We start from the raw sequence: 23,425 nt of genomic DNA on the forward strand, positions 1-23,425 counted from the left end.
TTCATAATTTAAAATGCAAAATAACACTGCTAAATGCATCTGAAATATTAAATGCAGTAAAAAAGAGATTTAATTTATTTCAAAAAATGAGATTTGATTTTTTTTTATAAAGCAGGATACCTCCTCTTCCAATGGCAGTTTTAATTGGTCTGCAGATAGCATCTCATTATGTTAGAGTATTTGATCTCCCCTCAGCACATGTGGGGAATAGATGGTGTTCCATAAATCAAATCTCAGAACTTGTGCAAAAGCCTGCTTTTTATGAGGTGGATTCCGCATATTCTCTTATGGTGCTGGATTTGAGCCCATCTCAGAGACAGTTTCCAGATCAATTTACTCTCAATACCTGCGAAAGAAATATCTGACATTAGACTGAAAGCGATACCTTCTTAAATCTGCTTCTCAAATTAGTTTGCTGACTTCATCATGATTTCAGATTTTTTTTTACGATTTGGACCCTTGGTAACATAGAACAGGGAATTAAGCCCTTCAAACCCAATCTACCACCAAATTTGATGTGTATTTCAATTCTGTTTTCTTAATTGATCATGCACAAATACCTTGACATCATATCAATTTTTGTTCAGTTGCCATTGTTCTCACTCATCTCACTACCCTTCATTGAATTAAGCAAGTTATAACAATATTACCTAGGCTTAATTTACCATGGATACCAAAGCATACAGATCTGGCTTCTATAATTTTATTCTCCTGTATCCAATTGCAATAGATTGCAGACCACCGTGCTTGTGCATCGAGAAGAATCACCCCCACTCCAGAGACAAAAGCGGCTTAAGTTTTAAATTGAAAATTTAAGTGCATTGAAAATTGGATGTGGTCCAGTTTGCAAATGAAATATGAAAGTGATTGAGTGTCAGGAAATGTTAGATTCTCTTACTTCCAGAATTACCCTGCATGGTCACTTAATACATACATGTTCATGATAACTTATAGAGCAATTCACATGAAGACAAATGTCCTAGCGTATTTAAAAGGGAAAGTGGAACACAGGACACCAAGTAAAGAAATTTGAGTCCAAAGGGAAAGGTTCCCAGGAGACTTTTGATGTTAGGAAGAGAGTTATTAAGCCAAAATTTTTTGAAGTGGAAATTTATAAAGGACAGGCAAACCATGCCTAAAACATTAGTCTGCTTGAATATTGTCAGTCATAGGATTGTGAAATATTAACTTATAGACGGGCAAGAACCTTGATACCAATATCTGTCAAGGGGATTGCAGCCCTTTATCTTCATGTAGGCAACAGCATGTAATTTGTGGTTCACTGTGCTGGAAGGCAGACACTGAAATCTTCTACATAAAGAGCAACATCTCATTTCCTCTTGTCAGAGGCAACTGTGAGTTATTTTTGATGGTGAGTGACAATTAATGCCCAGTCTGAGTTTTGTTGTGCCTCATGTAGATTTAACTGCTTACCTATATCAAAAAAGACTCCATTTCTCAGCCACTGCCACTGAGAGACCCCAGCACCATGGCATGCAACCCAATGCTCATTATTCTGGCATGCATGTGCTACCTTCAGTCTGCAGTAGCTCCTAGACAACACTCTCTAATCCAAGCGGCATCCTAGTAACTTCTCCTGCACCCTGCAATATAATCAGTTTTTTACCCATTTCTACATGCAGTTTCAGTAATGTCAATCGCGTTTCCCAGCATTCCCACATAGCTTGCAGCAACTTTGTTGACTACACAAAAATAACACCAGTTTCAGTTCAAACTTATTAGTTTAGTGACAACATATAGCATGAAACATAAATTAATCATGTGGGTGCATCCTCTTTGTGCCTTTTTTTCTGATTTTGATGAAGTATTTTCACAATAGCTGCAGTGTGGTTGCTAGGAAGTTGCCAACCTCTGACAAAGGATTCTGAAGATGATCTCTGAAGATGGTACAGGTCATGTTCCTTCCCAAGGAGGCTAGTATCATCCTTTCCAAGCAACACCTGGCCTCCCCCAGTTCTTGTCATGTGTCAGCCTTCACCCTTCATCATTCATTATTTATGCCGATTGAAATAAAATCCCATCACTGGTTACATTTTACCTCTTTCTGCTTTCAGCAGGGACAACTATCTTCATGACCATCTGATTCACTCTACCCTATCCCATTCTCTCTAGGTCAGGCAATCAAGTACATGCTACTACTCCAAACTTCCCTACTGCTTTTGGTACACTTGATATGGCTCCTTGTACATCAGTAAGACCAAGGGCAGACTAACAGTTGTTTTGAAGAACACGTATGCTCTGTCTGCTATAGCCATCTTGATCTCCCAGCTGCATGCCAGTTTGATTCCTCCTTCCCATTTCCATGTTGGCCTGTGTATCCTTGGTTTTCTCCAAATCAAAGGGGAGGCCAAAAGCAAATTAGGAGAAAACCACATATGCCACCTGGATAGTCTATAACCCGATGGTATGGACATTTATTTTTCCAGTTTCAGGTAATCCACACCTTCTCTCCTTCTGATCCACTTATCTATGCCCCTCCCACCATGAATCCACCCCAGCACCCTTCCCCCCATCACCCAGTTTCATTCTCCTCCCCTACTGGTTCCCTCTGTCGACCTTCCCTCTTTTTTTACCCTTTCACTCCTCTTCCTCCTCCACCCCTCCTGATTTCATCTTTCTGTCATTTCCCTGCTCTCCTGGTTCTACCAGTCATCTACCTCACCTCCTCCCTTGTATCTCTCAATCCTAGCTTTTCCCTCTCTACACGCTCACTCGAGATGAAGTGTCTCAACCAGAAACATTGCCCACCCCTTGCTTCCACAGATGATGTCTGACATGCTGAGCTCCTCCAGCAGTTTCTTTATGCTCCAGATTCTGGCAGCTGTAATCATGTCTCTTGCCTATTACACGATGCCTTCTGGAAAAACTGATAAACTGATTCCTAAGCTCCAAACCTAGGCCTTAGCACTCAGATCTGCAGCTGGATTTTCAACTTCCTCACAGACAGGACCCAGGCTGTAAAAATAGGGGACAAGCTCTCCTCTACAATCACTCTGAGCACCAGTACCCCACAAGGCTGTGTACTCAGCCGCCTGCTGTACTCACTGTACACCCATGATTGTGTAGCCAAGTTTCCATCGAACTCAATATATAAGTTTGCTGATGACACCACAATTGTAGGCCATATCTCGGGTAATGATGAGTTTGATTACAAGAGGAAATAAGAACCTGGTGGCATGGTGCGAAGACAATAACCTATCCTGCAACGTCAGCAAGACGAAGGAATTGGCTGTTGACTTCAGAAGGAGTAGCGGACTGCATGACCCCATTTACATTGGTGGTGCGCAAGTGGAACAGGTCAAAAGCTTTAAGTTCCTCAGGGTCAATATCACAAATGACCTAACTTGGTCCAACCAAGCAGAGTTCACTGCCAAGAAGGCCCACCAGCACTTTTACTTCCTAAGAAAATAAAAGAAATTTGGCCTGTCCCTAAAACCCTCACTAATTTTTATAGATGCACAATAGAAAGCATTCTTCTGGGGTGCATCACAACCTGGTATGGAAGTTGTCCTGTCCAAGACCGGAAGAAGCTGCAGAAGATCGTGAACACAGCCCAGCACACCACACAAACCAATCTTCCGTCCATGAACTCACTTCACACCACATGCTGTCAGAGCAGTACCGCCAGGATAATCAAGGACACAACCCACCCAGCCAACATACTTTCCGTCCCTCTTCCCTCCAGGAGAAGGCTCAGGAGCTTGAAGACTCGTATGGCCAGATTTGGGAACAGCTTCTTTCCAACTGTGATAAGACCGCTGAACAGATCCTGACCCGGATCTGGGCCGTACCCTCCAAATATCCGGACCTGCCTCTCAGTTTTCTTTGCACTACCTTACTTTCCCTCTTCTATCTTCTATTTATGATTTATAATTTAAATTTTTAAGATTTGTACTCCAGGGAGCGCGAAGCGCAGAATCAAATATCGCTGTGATGGTTGTACGTTCTAGTATCAATTGTTTGGCGACAATAAAGTATAAAGTATAAATTAAGGCAAGTGCATCAGTAAGTGACATGGAATGTGTGTGGGTGATTTTGTTTGAATCACTGGTGCTGTGCAAGATGCGTGCTACAAATATAAGGGTTCCGTATGGCTAGTAACATCAGGGTGAGGTAAAACAAATAAATTCCAGGTACAATAAAAATTGGTGACCAGTGGGTGACGTGATGCAGTGAACTACAACTGCAAGGCTGTGCCATTTGAAGATGCATTGACTGCGTCTGACCACTCTTATGGGATAATTGATCTCCATGTGACTGCTGCTGCTGATTTGTGTCTATATTTTTCAGAGCTTCTATTTTCTGATGGGACATCTGATGTTTCCTTTGAAAATGCACCTTGAGAGCCCTAAACCCAAATGGATTCAGGACATCTTTAAAAAAATGGAAATCTTCCATTTGTAGACCTTCCTGAATGCCAAAGTGTTTCACAGGCTGAAAATGTTTAAAAAGAGTGATCACTGCTGTAACCTCTTCCCCCTTCCATTTTACCATCCACAATAACTGAAATCCTTTGCACTCACGATCTCATCTATTCTCCTATTGCTTGGTGTAACGTAGCACAGGTTCGACCTTTAGCTTACTTGAGGCAGTTGTCAGCTGCAGTGGGCACGGCCAATCAGAGAAGAAGCTTCTTTTACGTAGTTATAATGCAATGAATAGTGTAGGTTGTCCAAGTACCAAACGCAGTGCCTCTTTTTGGTGGTCAGCGACTTTTGTCTTTCAGACATAAATTTTTAGTGGAATTTGTAGTGAAAGTTTGAAGTGTGTTAGATATTGGATTAAGTTGTTACAAGATGAACTAATCAAAATCTTATCTCTAAAAAGTGTCAGTGAGAACAGAGCTTTTATCAAAGTAAAACTGGAACCAGATGTAAGTAGCCTGTTAGTACTATCACCTATTCACTGCTCTCTGCAAAAGCAACACTGCCAACATCAGAGTTAAATTGATGTTAATGAGTTGCCAAGTGATGCAAACAATATACTTGTAGTGACTTCATTAGATCAGCAAATCAACACAACAGAGACCTGGTGGTGACAGCTGCAAAGTGCATCCAATGAGTTCGAAAAGGAACTGGTGTATTTCCACATGATATCTTAAGACAAGCTAGTTGCCTGTATTATGACGTTTTGCAGTTTGGGATTTGTTCATGGTATTTTTTTAACTAAAAGATCACTGCCTAATTGAATAATGGTGTAAGAGAAGCTGTCATCCTTGTGGTGCCTAGTAATTACTTCTGAAATTCTAATTCACCATGAGGAGGTGATAGGAGAAGAGGGGGGCCAGATTAAGGAATTGAAGAAGAGGGAAGCGAGACGGAAAATTTATCCGATGTTGGAGAAATCGATGTTCATGCCATCAGGCTGGAGGCTACCTAGACGGAATATGAGGTGTTGTTCCTACAACCTGAGAGTGGCCTCAGTGTGGCAGAAGAGGAGGTCATGGACCGACAGGTTGGAATGGGAATGGGGATTGGATTTAAGATAGTTGGCCACCGGCAAATCCTGCTTTTTGCCAATCCCATTTCCATTCTGACATTTCAGTGCATGGCCAAGTCTTCTACCACCATGAGGCGACTCTCAGGTTGGAGGAGCAGCACATCATATTCCATTTATGTAGCCTCCAACCTGATGGTGTGAATGTTGATTTCTCCAACTTCTGGTAAATTATCCCCCTCCTCTTAACCTCTTCTTCAATTCCCTTCTCTGCCCCCCCAACCTCTTCTCCTCACTGCCTATCACCTCCCCTTGGTGCTCTCCTCTCCAGATTCCTTCTTCTCTAGCCCTTTACCATTTCCACCTATCACTTTGCAGCTTTTTACATCATACCCCTCCCCCAGCTACCTTGCTTCACCTCTCACCTTGTAGCTTGTACTCCTTCCACTCCCACAATCTTTTAATTCTGGCATCTTCCCCCTTCCCTTCCAGAAATGATGAAGAGTCTCGGCCCGAAACATTAACTGTTCATTCCTCTCCATAGATGCTGCCCGATCCTGTTGAGTTCTTCCAGCACTTTTTGTGTGTTGCACAAAATATCATTTGCCTTGTTCACCTGCCTGACAACCTCCTTTGATTCCAGTTCCAGAAAGCCTAGATTCATCTGTCTTTCTCTTATAGGTAGTCTCCCTACACTTAGATAATAAAAGATATTTTGATTCCTCTTACCAAACTACATGACCTCTCCTTTCCCCATATTAGAACATAGAACATAGAATAGTACAGCACATTACAGGCCCTTTGGCCCACAATGTTGTGCCGACCCTCAAACCCTGCCTCCCATATAACCCCCCCCACACCTTAAATTCCTCCATATACCTGTCTAGTAGGCTCTTAAATTTCACTAGTGTATCTGCCTCCACCACTGACTCAGGGAGTGCATTCCACACACCAACCACTCTCTGAGTAAAATACCTTCCTCTAATATTATCCTTGAACTTCCCACCCCTTACCTTAAAGCCATTAATTAAACACAATTTGCCAGGTTTTCCCCATTCAATCTATCTGTATCTCTTTGCAGCATCAAATACTCTTCACAAACAAGAGAAAATCTGCAGAACCTGGAAATCCAAACAACACACAGAAAATGCCAGAGGAACTGATCAGGCCAGGCAGTATTTCTGGAAAAGAGTACATTCGTGTTTTGGGCCAAGGCTATTCTTCAGGACTCTTCACAATATATCCTTGCTTTTACTTTCATATCAGTGCATGATAAATTGGACTCTTGACCTCACAACATATCTTGTTATGATCTTGCACCATATTCACTTGCACTGCACTTTCTCTGTAGCTGTTACAATTTATTCCCCTCAGTTATTGTTTTCCCTTCTTCAACCTCAATGCACTGTGTAATGATCTAATTTGTACAAATAGTAACCAAGACAAACTTTTCACTGTATCTCTGTACATTTGACCATAATATGTGACAATGACGAGTTCTAATTCCAATTCCAACTCACTGGAAAGCTTGGAGACCTTGCATTTCATCTATGTTCTAGCATGTTTCTGTTGTCTCAGATTTCAAATATGTATATTTTTCTTGATTTTCATTCATCATAGATGATGGAAATGTCAAATAAAACAAAAAAAAAGCCAGAAACATAAAAGGTCATCCAGCAGCAGTGGAGGGAGAAACAAGAATTAACACTTTTATTGAAGACATTTGCTGACACATTTTTATAGGAGAATAAAAAAAGTAATTAAGTAGCTAAAGAAATGGTGATGCACAGTAGAAAGGGACGGTAATGAGACAGGTACACAAGAAAATAAGAACAGGAGTATCCTGCCAGTTCCCTAAAGTCTGGCACACCATTCAGTATGAACATTGCTCAACTATACGTACAGAGGAATGGTTGGGTCCGGTGGGACTGCGGTAACTGGGGACAGCTGAATCATTACTAATAATTGCTTTTTGAAGAAAATGGAGGCTGTGGTTTTGATTTGAAAGCATTGGAATTACTGGTGAGCCTAGGAGGCTGTGGAGGTTTAACGATGAAGTGTTTTTCCTCTTATTGGCAAGCACATCCATAGGGTGTGGTTGCAGACAACAGAAGCAAATGCAGATGACATAATTGACACCAGCTATTGCTGGAAGCAGAGAAATTGTAGTGAGATGCCAAGTTAATGCACCCTCTAATGATCACGTTTCAACAGCCAATAGCTAACACTGTATGAGAGCTGAGTTCCAGCTGCTGGCAGGAAATTGGGGTGGTGGGTGTAGAATCTTACAGCCTAATGGGTCTGGAACAAACAAAACTGGTATGCTAGGTCGTGACTGAAGGATTATCATGTGATAGATTTTAGAACATACCAGTGTAAGGCATGTAATGAAATCAAGGATAAAAAGGGATGCACGCAGATGTTGTAATTATCCATTTAGAAAAGAATCCAGTTAATGTGAGGCTATTATCAGCATAGTCAATAATGGCCAACTTTCCCACATTCATTCAGCTGCCAGGATTCACAAACATTTAGAAAAATAACTTGAATTTTTAAAAATCTATCATTGCGATATTTACAATACATAACTGACCTCTTTCTCCAGAGACTGGCAGTACTTGTATTTTTGTCTACACTTGTTGGGATCATGTCATGGAATTTCAACGTGTTAACATTTCTCTTCTTGTTGTTCTGGAGTTAAATTTTCTCCCATTACAAATGACCTTGGCACATTGGAAGTGTAGATACCAGGGCAATGATAATAATTCTGAAACATGTTTAAACTTGTGATACTGACTCAGGAATGCCAGTTTGTGGTTCTAACTTACACTGAGTCCTGCTTGCCCATCATCTTTGTGTGTGCTGATCTGCACTGGCTTTCAGCTAAGCAAAATTGCAGTATTAGAATCCTTGAACTTTAACGCAATTTTATTTCCTCACTTTTCCATATCTCTGTCCACTACACCCTTTGAGTTACCAATTCTTTGCTCATGATCATTACCCGTTTTAATTATTTATTTTTTTAACTGGCTGTGTCTTCTGTGACCAAGGCCCTAATCTTTGGTAATCCATTCCTACTCCTATCCACACTCTTTCTTCCTTTAACGTATTTATAAAATGTATCTCTTGAATGAAGTTTTGAGCATCTACACTAATATTATGTGCTTGTTAATTTTCTTATCATAAACCACTCCTGTGAGGAGTCCGTAGAACCATAGAAACTACAGAACAGAAATAGGCCTTTTGGCCCTTCTTGGCTGTGCCGAACCATTTTCTGCCTTGTCCCACTGACCTGCACACAGACCATATCCCTCCATACACCTCCCATCCATGTATCTGTCCAATTTATTCTTAAGTATTAAAAAAGAACCCACATTTACCACCTCGTCTGGCAGTCATAGGAAGTTTCTACTTCATTAAGGAATTAGACATTATTGAAATTATCTCTTCATTTTATTTGTCCACATTAATATGGCTGAATTCCATTGGTTTTAAAAATTATTCATCTGTATAATAATTAAGCATAAAATCTTACCTGATATTCCACTATAGGACTGTGAAGTGATGTAAATGAAATACTGCATAATAGTTCACCAGAATAGTTTGAAGAAGGAGGAAGTATTTTTGGCCAGAAAAGATTATATCTTTGATGTGCATAATCACATTGAGGTATTTAAATAACAGTCATGTGCTGTTTTTGAAACACTAATGTATGTAAAATAGCATTTTACTTCAAAGTAACTCATTAACCTTGATGTTTACATCTCATCCCCATAATGGACAGGAGTATATTGGATGGGATTATAGTGCCAAGAAAGAAACATAACTGAAAAGAATGTAATCTACATTCCTATTAGAATAAGCAGAAACTTCATGTCATAAAACAATTTACCATGCAGAACAAGTCCATTTGACCTACAGCTGATGGCAGCTGTAAAAGAACCCTCAGCCAGCTTTGAACTTCCAGCACCTCATCTGGAGCCCTCGAGCTTCAAGAACACATCTAAATCCTGTCTAAATCTGATTAGGGTTTCTATCTCCACCACCTTTTCAAAGCTATGAGTTACAAGCTGCTACCACACCCTTTCTCAACCTTTTTGCCCTGGAAAAACCCTTGAAATAATTTCCAGATCTCAGGGAAGTCCTGCGTAAAAATTATTATATATCTACAGCTCACACTGCGTTGGTGTGATCAGTAAGTTGCTGATATAATAATCCAATGCTCTTTTGAGTAGAAAATGAATTTTTAGCCAATATTTCCTGAAAAAAGCAGCTTTGCTTACCTTTCTTGAAATTAATCTCTTTCTTTTCTTTCCATTTCATAAATTTGAAAAACTCTTAAGACAAACAAAACAAATTTCTGTTAAATAACTGGATTAAGCCAAAATGAAATTTAATTTTTTCAAAGTTAGGCTCAGTAGATTCCATTGAAATAAATGTTGTGCTGATTTTAACTAATGCTATTTACTACACGAAAACTTATTTGTGCCCTGTGCTGTGACAACATTAGGATTTTCTTTTTTTAACGAGAGAAACAAAACCTCTCATGAAGCCAACCATTGATGGGGCACCATCATTACAGATGCCAACACAGTTCCTCCAAGACAGACCTTTTGTTTCCAGATATGAAGACAAAACATTAAATCTCTCTTGGGATTTGCTTGTTTCGGACAGCTCTTTGCAACAGAAAAAGTTTGCTTGAATTTCACCATCATTTACAAGTCTACAAATGCTACAACATGATACTTATTGGTAAAATCTGTTTGACTCATCAACCTGGATAGTGAAGCTGTTATTTTCAGTTTATCATACAAAACCTCTTCAGCATCATGTGTCATGTCATCAATGCATTGACTTATCATACCGTTTGAGAGCGAAACCTTTTCAATTTCTCATATTGCATCTTGTCCTAGAATTTTGCCCACTATAATGTTACATGCTGGAATTATTAGGTTCTCACCATTGTATGACTTTTTCTTTTTTGTCTAACAAGTTCTGCTACAAAATAATTTGCTTCCTGAGTCTTCTTCCAGACTCGGATTTTATTAACAAAGGCTTTACTCCGTTTTGAGATTCCATTTGTTGTTTAAAATAATTAGCACTTTCACGTGTCATATGGCTGTGATTTGTATTGAAGGGTCTTTTCGACTTTGAGGGAGCCATTGCTGCATTTGTAAGTTGTTTGCCACAGACTAGGAACAATGGAATCGGACAACTCGGAACACCAGTCCATGTAAAACCCATTGATAGTAGCTTTCATTTTAAAGACGGGCTTTTTTTGTGTTCACTCTTGCATAATAAGAACAGCATAATAAATAACTAAATGAGAAAACCACAAAAATACAAAAACTTCACAATACAATTCACTTCTAGGCTACACAAACCACATGTTGCCACATTCACAACAACAGCAAAGCAGCAGGCCAGCAGTTGAATAGTGGGGCATAAAAATACCTTCTTAAGAATGAAAGTTTCCCTCCAATTTTCTACTACATTGCTAGAGCTTGTTCGCTCTTGTAAGTCAGTCAGCGGCGCGTAAGGGGAAGTTAGGAGAGGTAATTTGGGAAGGAGAGGCTGACTTCACAGCCCAATTTGGGTGAGTTCATTTAATGCTCGGAAAATACAACTCACGCTCCTCATCAGCCTACCGTCCACCCCTCTGTGTAATACAGCGCTCACCAATTATCAATGGTCTCTCCTAACTGGTGTCAAAAACTGAGAATGGACTCAACCAAATAAACACAGTCTTGCTATGCACTGCCATACTGGGCTGAAAGACCTCTAATGAGACTGGTAATGGGGCTGCTCAGTCACTGCCCACCACTGTAAGCTCACACAAAGTTCAAAAAAATGATTTTTTTTTAATGGTGATCCTTCACATAGTCCCTAGAGACCTCATGTAGAACCCCTGTTGAGAAATCCTGCCCTAGATAAATAAAGATAATTTCATCACCTCTCTAACCTTTGTCAAGAATTTTAAATTCATGACCCCTTGTTTCAGGCTCCTCAGGTGAAGGAAAACAGTTTTATCCATATTTATTTTATCTAGGCCCCTCCTAATTTTAAATCCTTCAGGAAAATCTTTTCTGCTCCCAAAAAAAACAGGCTTATCTAATCTCCTCTCACAGCTATAGTTTTTTAGTCTTCCCAATATCTTTGTAAATCTTTTCGGCATCCTCTCCAGTGTTGTCATATCTTTCTTGTAATGTGGTGACCAGATGTGAACTCACTCACTTGAGGCCCCAAGAAATATTATATACTTTTCTAGTGCAACCCTATGCCTTGGCTAGCAAAGGAAGTCATCCGATATTGACATAGTACATCGTATTAACTTCTCTTGATACCCTAATTGATATAAGACCATAAGACATAGGAGCAGAATTAGGCCATTTGGCCCATTGAGTCTGCTCCACCATTTCATCATGGCTGATCCAATTTTCCTCTCTGCCTCAATCTCCTGTCTTCTCCCCATATCTCATCATACCCTGACCATTCAATAATTTATCAACCACTGCCTTAAACATACATAAAGACTTGGCTTCCACAGCTGCCTATGGCAAACAATTCCATGGAATCACCACTCTCTGGCTAAAGAAATTCCTCCTCATCTCCGTTCTGAAATAGCGTCCCTCTATTCTGAGTCTGTGTCCTCAGGTCTTAGTCTCTCCCACATAGAAAACATCCTCTCCACATCCACTCTGTCAAGGCCTTTCACTATTCAATAGATTTCAATTAGGTCACCCCTCATTCTTCTGAAATCCAGAGATTACAGGCCCAGATCTATCTAGTGCACTTCATATGACAAGCTGTTCAAACCTGGAATCTTTCTTGTGAAACTCCTTTGAACCCTTTCCAATTTCTGCACATCCTTTTGAAGATAAGGGGCCCAAGCTACTCACAGTATTCCAAGTGAGGCCTCCCCAGTGCTTTATAAAGTCTCAATATTATATCTTTGCTTTTCTATTCTAGTCCACTTGAAACTAATGCTAACATTACATTTGCCTTCCTCACCGCAGACTCAACCTGCAAATTAACCTTTAGGGGATCCTGCACAAGCACTTCCCAGTTGCTTTTCACTTCAGTTTTTTTTTGTATTTTCTCTCCACTTAAAAAATAGTCAACCCTTTCATTTCTTCTACCGAAGTGCATGACCATACACTTCCCGACACTGTATTCCACCTGCTACTTCTTCACCCATTCTCATAATCTGTCTAAATCCTCCTGTCGCCTCTCTATTTCTTCAAGGCTATGTTGATGTCAACAAAGCCATCAATTCCATTATCCAAATCATTGACATATAATGTAAACAAAACACTTCGAACACAGACCCCTGTGGAACATCACTAGCCACCAGCAGCCAACCAGAAAAAGGTTCCTTTTATTCTCACTCTTTGCCTCCTGCCAATCACCCAGTGCTTTATCCATGTTTGAATCTTCCCTGAAATATAATGGGCTCATAACAGTTGAGTGAAATTGGCCTTTTCTCCTTGAAGTGATGGAGGATGAGAGGTGACCTGATAAATGTGTATAAGATGATGAGAGGCATTGATCGTATGGGTAGTCAGAGGCTTTTTCCCAGGGCTGAAGTGGCTAGCACAAGAGGGCACAGTTTTAATGTACTTGAAGGTAGGTACAGAGGAGATGTCAGGGATAAGTTTTTTAAGTAGTGAGTGGTGAGTGCGTGGAATGGGCTGCTGGCGATGTTGGTGGAGGCGGATACGATAGGGTCTTTTAAGAGACTCCTGGATAGATACATAGAGCTTAGAAAAATAGAGGGCTATAGGTAACTCTAGGTAATTTCTAAGATAGGAACATGTTTGGCACAGACTTGTAGCCCGAAGGGCCTGTATTGTACTGTAGGTTTTCTATGTTCTATGTTTCTATAACTTGATAAGCAGCCTCATGTGTGGGACCTTGTCAAAGGTCTTCTGAAAATTCAAATACACAACATCAGCTGATTCTCCTTTGTCTATCCTGCTTGTTATTTCCTCAAAGAATTCCAACAGATTTGTCAGGTAAGGTTTTCTTTTGAGGAAACCATTCTGACTATAGCCTATTTTATCATGTTCCTCCAAATACCCCAAAACCACATCCTTAATAATCGACTCCAACATCTTCCCAACCACTGAGGTCAGACTAACCAGCCTATAGTTTCCTTTCTTCAAGAGTGGAATGACATTTGCTATTTTCTTGTCTTCTGGAACCAGTCCAAAATCTAGTGATTCTTGAAAGATCATTACTAATGCATACATATTCTCCTTAGCCATATCTTTCAGAGCCCTGGGGTGTACATCATCTGCTCCAATTGGCTTATCTACCTTCAGATCTTTCACTTCCCCAAGAACATTTTCTCAAGTAATGGTAACCTCACACACTTCATGACCCCTGACACCTGGAACTTCCACCATACTATTAGAGCCTTCCACAGTGAAGATTAATGGACAATATTTATTCAGTCTGTCTGCCATTTCCTTGTCCTCCATTACTACCTTTCTAGCATCATTTTCCAGTAGTCTAATATCCATTCTCACCTCTCTTTTACACTTTATGTATCTGAAGAAACTTTTGGTATCCTCTTTAATATTATTGGCTAGCTTACTTCCTTATTCCCTCTTTATCTTCCTCATGAGACCTTTTCAGTTGTCTTCTGTTGTTTTTTAAAAGCCTCCCAATCCTCTAACTTCTTACTAAGTTTTTGCTCTATTATATAGCCTCTCTTTAGCTTTTATGTTGGCTTTGGCTTCTCCTGTTAGCCATGGTTGTGTCATCTTGTCTTTGGAATGCTTCTTCCTCTTTGGAATGTATGTATCCCATGCCTTCCAAATTGCTTCCAGAAATTCCAGCCTTTGTTGCTCTGCCATCATCCCTGCCAGTGTTCTTTTCCAGTCATTTCTGGCCAAATCTTCTCTCATGCCTCTGTAATTCCCTTTAACTCAAATTTGATACTGATATATAGAAATGCTCCAGGAAACCTCCGTGGCTCCACATCTTTTCATATCTCAGATCCACAAGAGAGCAAGGATACTGGAATCTGGAGCAAAAAAAAACAAACTGCTTCAGATTAGGCAGCAAGAGTGGAGTCAAAGAGATAGTTAACATTTTGGCCTAAGAACGAGCATCAGATTCACTCCATATCTTCCTATTTACTGTATATTTCATTGTGCTTTAAGACCTTCTCAAACACAGTAGCTTACAATTCTCTAGATTCAATTCTATTAGTCCTGAAGAAGGGTCACAGACAAATCTTCTAGTGTTTTTGATATGGTATATTTTATTCTGGATAGAATATATTTATTTAAGAGAAAGCAAGTTAGTTCATAAAAGGAAGAAAGTACTAGGAAAGTACGTGAGAAGGCAGCTGAAGGGAGCTTGAATGAAGTTGACATATACATAATTTGATAATAAATTCACTTTGAAATATGAACTTTGATTAGTTAGTAAATGGAGACAAACAACTTTGTTTTCTTCTCTATGAGCGTGTGACTAAATGCAAATTTGAAAAAATTGGTACTTGTAAAATTTATATGTTCTTTGTTGCACTGAGTATCATAGCCAAGTAAATACAAACTGTTAATTTTATGCCAAGATTACCAACATATGCAATACACTATTCAACCTTGCATTTCTACTTATCAGACTGAGAATGAAAAACGTGAAGAGAATCATTAAGAGTGGAAGGACTTGATTGAGACAAACTCAGGGTGGCTATCTGTATTTTATATCCTAATTAAGTTTCATTGCTCATAACTCATCCAATTTCCAAAACTAGCAAAGGAACAGAAAGTTTCATAAAAGCATTGATCACAGTAGAATTATGATACCATTATTCAATTTGAAGGCAGGTCTGAAAAAGAATTTCAAATTTGAATATTCTTCTTTATGGTGTTACAGTACATGCAGCATGGATGAAGGGATATTTGGTAATCATTTTTCTTTTAACAAGTAATCTACCTTTCTTCCTAAAAACTCATAGGTAAGTGGACTTCTTCTTCTTCATGTGCCTTGCGCGTTACATGCTTGGGTGATCATGGCTTTCCACATCGAACGATCTCATGCAGCGTCAATGATATCTCACACACTTAAATCTGTTAGTTCTTTCACAGTGTCCATATATTTTCTTCTTTGCCTTCCTCTTCCGTGTTTCCCAGGCATATGGCCTTGTAATGTAAGGCATTCTATTTCTCTCTTTCTGATGACATGGCCCAGGAATTTAAGTTTCCTCTCATTTAATGTTCTCATTAAAGATCTTTTTGTATGGGCACGTTAGAGTACTGTCTCATTAGTTACCCTATCTTTATATGATATTTTCAGTATTCTTCCTAAGAAACCATATTTCTGTTGCTTCTAAGTTTCTTTGGAGTTCTGGTGTTATAGTCCATGTTTCGGAGGCATACAGCAAGATTGACCAGATGTAACATTTTAGAAGCCTAAGCCTTGTGTCTGTTGGTAAAAATGGGTTTCATTTTTTGGAAGTTGGTTTTGGCAACAGCAATTCTTCTTTTTATTTCTACTTTACTTCTAGCATCTTGTGATATAAAGCTATAGAACCATAGAACCATAGAAACTACAGCACAGAAACAGGCCTTTTGGCCCTTCTTGGCTGTGCCAAACCATTTTCTGCCTAGTCCCACTGACCTGCACACGGACCATATCCCTCCATGCACCTCCCATCCATGTATCTGTCCAATTTAGTCTTAAATGTTAAAAAAGAACCCGCATTTACCACCTCATCTGGCAGCTCATTCCATACTCCCACCACTCTCTGTGTGAAGAAGCCCCCCCTAATGTTCTCTTTAAACTTTTCCCCCCTCACCCTTAACCCATGTCCTCTGGTTTTTTTCTCCCCTTGCCTCAATGAAAAAAGCCTGCTTGCATTCACTCTATCAATACCCATCATAATTTTATATACCTCTATCAAATCTCCCCTCATTCTTCTACGCTCCAGGGAATAAAGTCCCAACCTATCCAACCTTTCTCTGTAACTGAGATTCTCAAGTCCCAGCAACATCCTTGTAAGCCTTCTCTGCACTCTTTCAACCTTATTTATATCCTTCCTGTAATTTGGTGACCAAAACTGAACACAATACTCCAGATTCGGCCTCACCAATGCCTTATACAACCTCATCATAACATTCCAGCTCTTATACTCAATACTTTGATTAATAAAGGCCAATGTACCAAAAGCTCTCTTTACGACCTTATCTACCTGTGACGCCACTCTTAGTGAATTTTGTATCTGTATTCCCAGATCCCTCTGTTCCACTGCACTCCTCAGTGCCTTACCATTAACCCTGTATGTTCTACCTTGGTTTGTCCTTCCAACGTGCAATACCTCACACTTGTCTATATTAAACTCCATCTGCCATTTTTCAGCCCATTTTTCCAGCTGGTCCAAGTCCCTCTGCAGGCTCTGAAAACCTTCCTCACTGTCCACTACACCTCCAACCTTTGTATCATCAGCAAATTTGCTGATCTAATTTACCACATTATCATCCAGATCATTGATATAGATGACAAATAACAATGGACCCAGCACTGATCCCTGTGGCACACCGCTAGTCACAGGCCTCCACTCGGAGAAGCAATTCTCTACTACCACTCTTTGGCTTCTTCCATTGAGCCAATGTCTAATCCAATTTACCGCCTCTCCATGTATACCTAGCGACTGAATTTTCCTAACTAACCTCCCATGTGGGACCTTGTCAAAGGCCTTACTGAAGTCCATGTAGACAATATCCACTGCCTTCCCTTCATCCGCTTTCCTGGTAACCTCCTCGAAAAGCTCCAATAGATTGGTCAAACATGACCCACCACGCACAAAGCCATGTGACTCTCCCTAATAAGCCCCTGTCTATCCAAATGCTTGTAGATTCTGTCTCTTAGTACTCCCTCCAATAACTTACCTACTACCAACGTTAAACTTACTGGCCTATAATTTCCCAGATTAATTTTTGATCCTTTTTTAAACAACGGAACAACATGAGCCACTCTCCAATCCTCCGGCACCTCACCTGTAGACAGCAACATTTTAAATATTTCAGCCAGGGCCCCTGCAATTTCAACACTAGTCTCCTTCAAGGCTACCAAGGTAATTAAAGCTGGTCTTTTGTTCAATCTCTTGGTTACCGATGTACAATTGGCCGTTGGGAGTATCCTGCTCAACCAACAGGAATTCTGCAGATGCTGGAAATTCAAGCAACACACATAAAAGTTGCTGGTGAACGCAGCAGGCCAGGCAGCATCTCTAGGAAGAGGTGCAGTCGACGTTTCAGGCCGAGACCCTTCGTCAGGTCTCGGCCTGAAACATCGACTGCACCTCTTCCTAGAGATGCTGCCTGGCCTGCTGCGTTCACCAGCAACTTTTATGTGTGTTGGGAGTATCCTGCTGTTTTGATATTACCATACATTTGTTTTTTTTACAGTTGATGGTTAGACCATAATCTGCACTTGTTTGTACTACTTGGTAAGTGGACAGTAAAGTTAAAAATCATCTTCTTCCTACTCAGAGAAATGTACTTATTCATGGATATATGATACAACAGTGGAATAAAGCACTTTTTTTTATTTGCCGGTGGTTTAATAGCAACAGATTTATTTTCCAGACAGGAGTAGCTTACTTCACTAGTGTTGAGAATGTCTCTTGTAAACTTTTAACAGAGGTGTCTAGATCTACCTTCTCTCACCATTCTGCCCAAGCATTAGCAAAGTTTCTCTTGCTGTGACAAAACTCAACAGTGGATCTATTTCTAGCTTTTCTTAGAAAAGCAGGCATTGTCTTCACATGATCTGTAGGTAATCTATAATTACACTTTTAAGTAAATAGTTCATTGATTAGAGGCTTTTGAATGCCAGTACCCTCATAGAAAAAGCCTTAACATTATGTTAATATGAATAAAAGGAGAATATATTAATAACAGGGATGTCATTTAAAAATGTATGACACATGAATTCTTTGGAAGAGAATTATTCATTATACAGAAAGTGGTTTATATTCTATGCACATACCATGATTTTAATAAAATAAGACATGTCTGTGGGTGTATTCTCTCACCATTTTAGAGCTACTTATAGATTTGTTATTTTAACCCTGTGGAAAAAGGCACCATGCAGGGTTTATAAAGTAGCTCAGTTCAAGCAATACAGTTCTGTTATTGTTACAATCCTTTTACCCTAAGGGGATTTTATTTTTTCCCTTCAGATCACTAATTCCTCATTTACGCAAGTCACTGTCTGTCAGTCCAAATCAAAGAAGCTTCTGTGTAACATAATAAATGCATTCTGGACTGATCTTGAAAATGTAAATAATGATGAGTGTAATCCATATTTAATGTCAAATGCTGTTTTGATTTGCTAATTCTTGTTCAGGTTCATTGGTTTCTAAGTAATGCATGTTTCTGAGTAATTTCAAGTCCAGAGACTCTCTGTCTATTAAAAAATGTGTTGACTTCTCACTCCCAGTGAGGTTGCCTTTACAGCTCGTTTCCTTATCTTTATGGTTATTTGTAGTAAACTTGTGTTGTAAACATGCCTGGATTGTACATGTAAGGTGCTAGGCAGTAAAGTAATTGCTTACTTTTGAAGGTGTGGTTTTACTTCTTGTCCTTCTGTTACTTTAAATGCATTTATAATGAAGTCTGACCTTCTTCACTTGGGGAAGGTGAGAAGTGTCAGATCAATAAACCTCGAGTTCACAGAATCATCACTTTGGGATCAATTAAAGATCAACATTTCAGCACTTCTAGCATAGTGTTACACTGGTCAGGATGACCGTAATAAATTTAAAGAGGCAGACTGTATATTAACATTAGCTTAGAAGCACTGACAAGATTGTCTTATCTCCTTATGTCATTCTCAACTGCTAACCTACTGCTATTTCATAATTTTGAAATCTAAGACTAAACAATTATATCTGCAATTTCCTTCAAAAGGCAGCATTTAAAATGTATTTATTTTTTAAACTTAGTTCAATGTGTCTGCAGATACAGGCAGAAGATTAGATCTCCTTGTGAGATGAAAATCAGACTGAAGAATAATAAGTTCAAGAATGTTTAATGTCCTTTCCTATACACAAGTGTAAGGAGAATGAAATTATTGTTACTCTGGATCTGATGCAGCACAAAGTAAACACAAAAGATAAAGAGCACAATAATAATAGTAGTAATGATAACATACAATGGATATGAATACATAAGATAGCTCACAGAATCAGAATCATTTTTTTTGCCAATATGTGAAACAAACCAGAATTGATTATGGTTTGGTGCCAAGCATAAAATATAGGACAATACCAGAACAGACAACACATAAGCAACCAACAATTGACAAGATAATCGTGCAAACAGCTATGAGCAATCAACAATTTTTGCAAATGTCAGTAATCAACCTTAAGTAAATGTGAACATATGAACAGACTAAATAATTACCAACAGATCAAGGAGAGCATGAAAAACCATTTGACAGATGTTGTGCAGGGTCAGTTAGTGTATCACATCTGAGTGAGTTTTGTTGAGAAGATGGATAGCTACAGAAAAGAAGCTTTGGAGATGATGTGCAGTCCTGGTGCTGATGGACGTAGCATCTCCCTGACAGCAATTTGGTGAATAGGTGACTGTTAGGGTGGGTGGAGTCAGCAGTAACCTTTTCAGCTCTTTTCTTTGCTCTGCAAATGAACTGGTCTTTTAATGTCAGTTGCTGACAGCCAAGGATCATAAACAAGAGAAAATCAGCAGATGCTGGAAATCAAATTAATACACACAGAATGTTGGAGGAACTCAGCAGTCCAAGTAGCATCTGTGGAAAAGAGTAAACAGTTGACGTTTCAGGCCAAGACCCTTCATCTCTGCAGAGTGCATGCTGGACTTGGAGGAGGAGAAGGTGGCCAGAAACCAAACAGTAACAACACTCTCAATGATGGCTAGGTAAAAACTCATCAGAATATACCCTGAGATGTTCGGTTTCCTAAGCTGGCGTAGGAAGAACAACCTTTGCTGGGCTTTCCTAACGATGAGCGTAACATGCTTGTCCCTTTTCAATGTATTGGTAATGGTAGTCCACAGGAATTTGAGACGGCCACAGATACAGCCTGACCATTAATTTCCAACGGGGGGTTGGGGGGGGTTGGCAGGTAGGGGGTTGTTGGTGGAAGTCAATCCTCAGATCCACTGTCTTGATAGCATTAAGGCCCAGGTTCTTATGAGCACGCTGTGATATAAAACAGTCTACCTCTCTTTGACAGCATGTCACACCTTTATTAGAGATGAGACCAACTACAGTCGTGTCATCCCCAAACTTTAGGATTTTAATGGATTTGCCTGTGGAGGTATAGAGATTTGTATAAAGTGAGAACAGGAGGGGTGAAAGAACACACCTCCCTGGGGAGAGCCTGTGCTTACAGACATCAGATCGGACAAGTAGGAGCCCACCCTGTTTCCTTCCTGTCAGGAAGCTCATAATCCACGGACAGATACAGTAGGGTACAGCTAGCTGGGTCAGCTCACTCTAGAACAATAGTGCTGAAGACAGAACCAAAATCCACAGTTAGGTGTTGGGGGAGTACAGATGTTGAAGAATGTAATGAAGGCATAAATTAACTGAATCCTCAACAGAGTGATTTGCTCTGTAAGCAAACTAGTGGGACAAGAAAAGTATCAGTAGTGGATTTAAGGTAAGCCAATATCAGACATTCAAAGGTTTTCATAATTAGTGAAGTCAGAGCAACTGGCTTATAATCATTGTCCAATGACTTTGTCTTTCTTTGGAACAGGAACAAACTGAAGAATAGTAAGTTTAAGATTGTGTAGTGTCATTTCCTTAAACAAGTGTTGGATGAATGAAATGATTGTTACTCCGCATCTAATACAGCACAAACAAAACACAAAAGATAAAGAGCGTAATAATAATAATAATAAAACACAACAAATATAAATGCATAAGACAGCTTCTATACATAAATTCATTGCATGTCCATAAAGTGGTGCTAGGCACAGGAGGGAAATAATGAGGTCCTGGTTGAGTTAGTTGGTGGACGTGTTGATCAGCCTTGTTGTCTGGTTGAAAGTAGCTGTCTTGGGAAAAATACCTATGTCAGGATGCTGTTTATTGACTATAGCTCAGCATTTAACACCATTATTCCAACAGCCTTATCAAAAAGCTACAGAACCTAGGCCTCTGTACCTCCCTCTGCAACTTGATCCTCGACTTCCTAACCAAAATACCACAATCTATGCGGATTGGAAATAACATCTCCACTCGCTGACAATTAACGCTGGTACTCTACAGGCATGTGTGCTTAGCTCACTGCTCTACTCTCGCTACACCCATGACTATGTGGCTAAGCACAGCTGAAATGGCATCTATAAATTTTCTGATGATGCAACTGGCAGAATTTCAACTGGTGATGAGAGGGCGTACAGGAGTGCGATACACCAGTTAGGTGAGTGGCGTTGCAGCGACAACCTTACATTCAACGTCAGCAAGACCATAGAGCTGATTGTGAACTTCAGGTAGGGTAAGATAAAAAACATAAACCAATCCTCTTAGAGGGATGGGAAGTGGAGAGAGTTAGCAATTTCAAGTTCCTGGATGCCAATATCACTGAGGTTGTAACCTAGTCCCAACATATTGATGCAGCTATAAAGAAGGTCAAAACAGCAGCTATTTTTCATGAGGAGTTTAAAGAGATTTGTTTTGTCAACTAAAACACTTGAAGATTTCTACAAATAAACCATGGAGGATATTCTGTCTGCCTGCATCACTGCCTGGTATGGAGGGGGAATGAGGGTGGGGGTTGCGGTGGTGCTACTGCACAAGATCAAAATAAGTTGCAGCAACTTGTAAAATTTGTCAAATCTATCATGGGTACCAGCCTCCATAGTATCCAAGCTACCTTCAGGAGGTGGTGCCTTATGAAGGCGGCGTCCAACATTAGGAATCACCACCAGGCAGGACATGCTCTCCTCATACTGTTACCATTAAGAAGGAGGTACAGAAGCCTGAAGGCACACACTGAGAGATTCAGAAAAGCTTCTTCCCTCTGCCATCCGATTTCTAAATGGACATTGAACTTGTGAACACTACCTCACTTTTTATTTCTGTTATTTTGTACTACTTATTTTAACCTATTTAATAGACACATATATACTTAATGTAATTCAGTTTTTTCTCTATATTTAAGGCATCCGTTAGTCTTGCGAGACCATGGATCTGTGCCTGGAAAATCTTCACTCTCCAGGGTGCAGGCCTGGGCAAGGTTGTTTGGAAGACCGGCAGTTGCCCATGCTGCAAGTCTCCCCTCTCCACGACACCGATGTTGTCCAAGGGAAAGGCAACAGCTGATACAGCTTGGCACCGGTGTTGTTGCAGAGCACTGTGTGATTAAGTGCTCAACACGCTGCCTTGGCTGGGGCTCGAACTTATGATCTTCAGATTGCTAGTCGAATGCCTTAACCACTTGGCCATGTGCCCACTCTATATTTATTTATCACCTCTTTCACTGTACTGCTGCAGTAAAGTTAACAGATTTCACAACATGTGCCACTGATATTAAATCTGATTCTGATTTGTTAAGTCTGGTGGTCCTTCATGATGTTACTGGTCCTTTTCTGACACATTTCTATATATATATATATATATATATCTCTTTGATGATGTGTATACTGGTCCCACTGATGTTTTGGACAGTTTTGACTAACGATTGAAGAGCATTCCTGTCTGTTGCAGTGCAGTTCCTGTACCAAGCAGTGATGCAGCTTGTTAGGATGCCCTCTACTGAGCATCTGTAGAATACTGTGAATATGGATGTGCATAATCCAGCTCTCTTCGCCTTCCTCGGAAAATAGAGGCATTGGTGAGCTATGGCTGCATGGGCTGTGTTCTGGGACCATGAGAAGTTGTGTGTAAAGTGTACTCTCAGAAGTGTGAAACTGCTTGCAGTTTCCTCTGTTGTGCCGCCAATCTGAAGAGGGATGTG

At 40.0% G+C, this 23,425-nt stretch overlaps 1 long non-coding RNA gene across 2 annotated transcripts in view; it reads left to right on the forward strand.

The window, feature by feature from the left end:
• The window catches only part of LOC140210051 (uncharacterized), a 34,643-nt gene that overhangs the window by 5,704 nt on the left and 5,514 nt on the right, over positions 1–23,425 (forward strand). Inside the window, exon 3 of one of the 2 annotated variants that reach the window (XR_011889137.1) lies at positions 22,631–22,840. The exons of the other annotated variant lie outside the window; for it this stretch is intronic. This is a non-coding gene — a long non-coding RNA (uncharacterized lncRNA). Of the gene's footprint in view, positions 1–22,630; positions 22,841–23,425 lie in introns of those variants that run through there. 2 annotated transcript variants of the gene reach the window in all.

The sequence above is a fragment of the Mobula birostris genome, chromosome 2, assembly GCF_030028105.1.
Source record: "Mobula birostris isolate sMobBir1 chromosome 2, sMobBir1.hap1, whole genome shotgun sequence".
NCBI lineage: Eukaryota > Metazoa > Chordata > Chondrichthyes > Myliobatiformes > Myliobatidae > Mobula > Mobula birostris.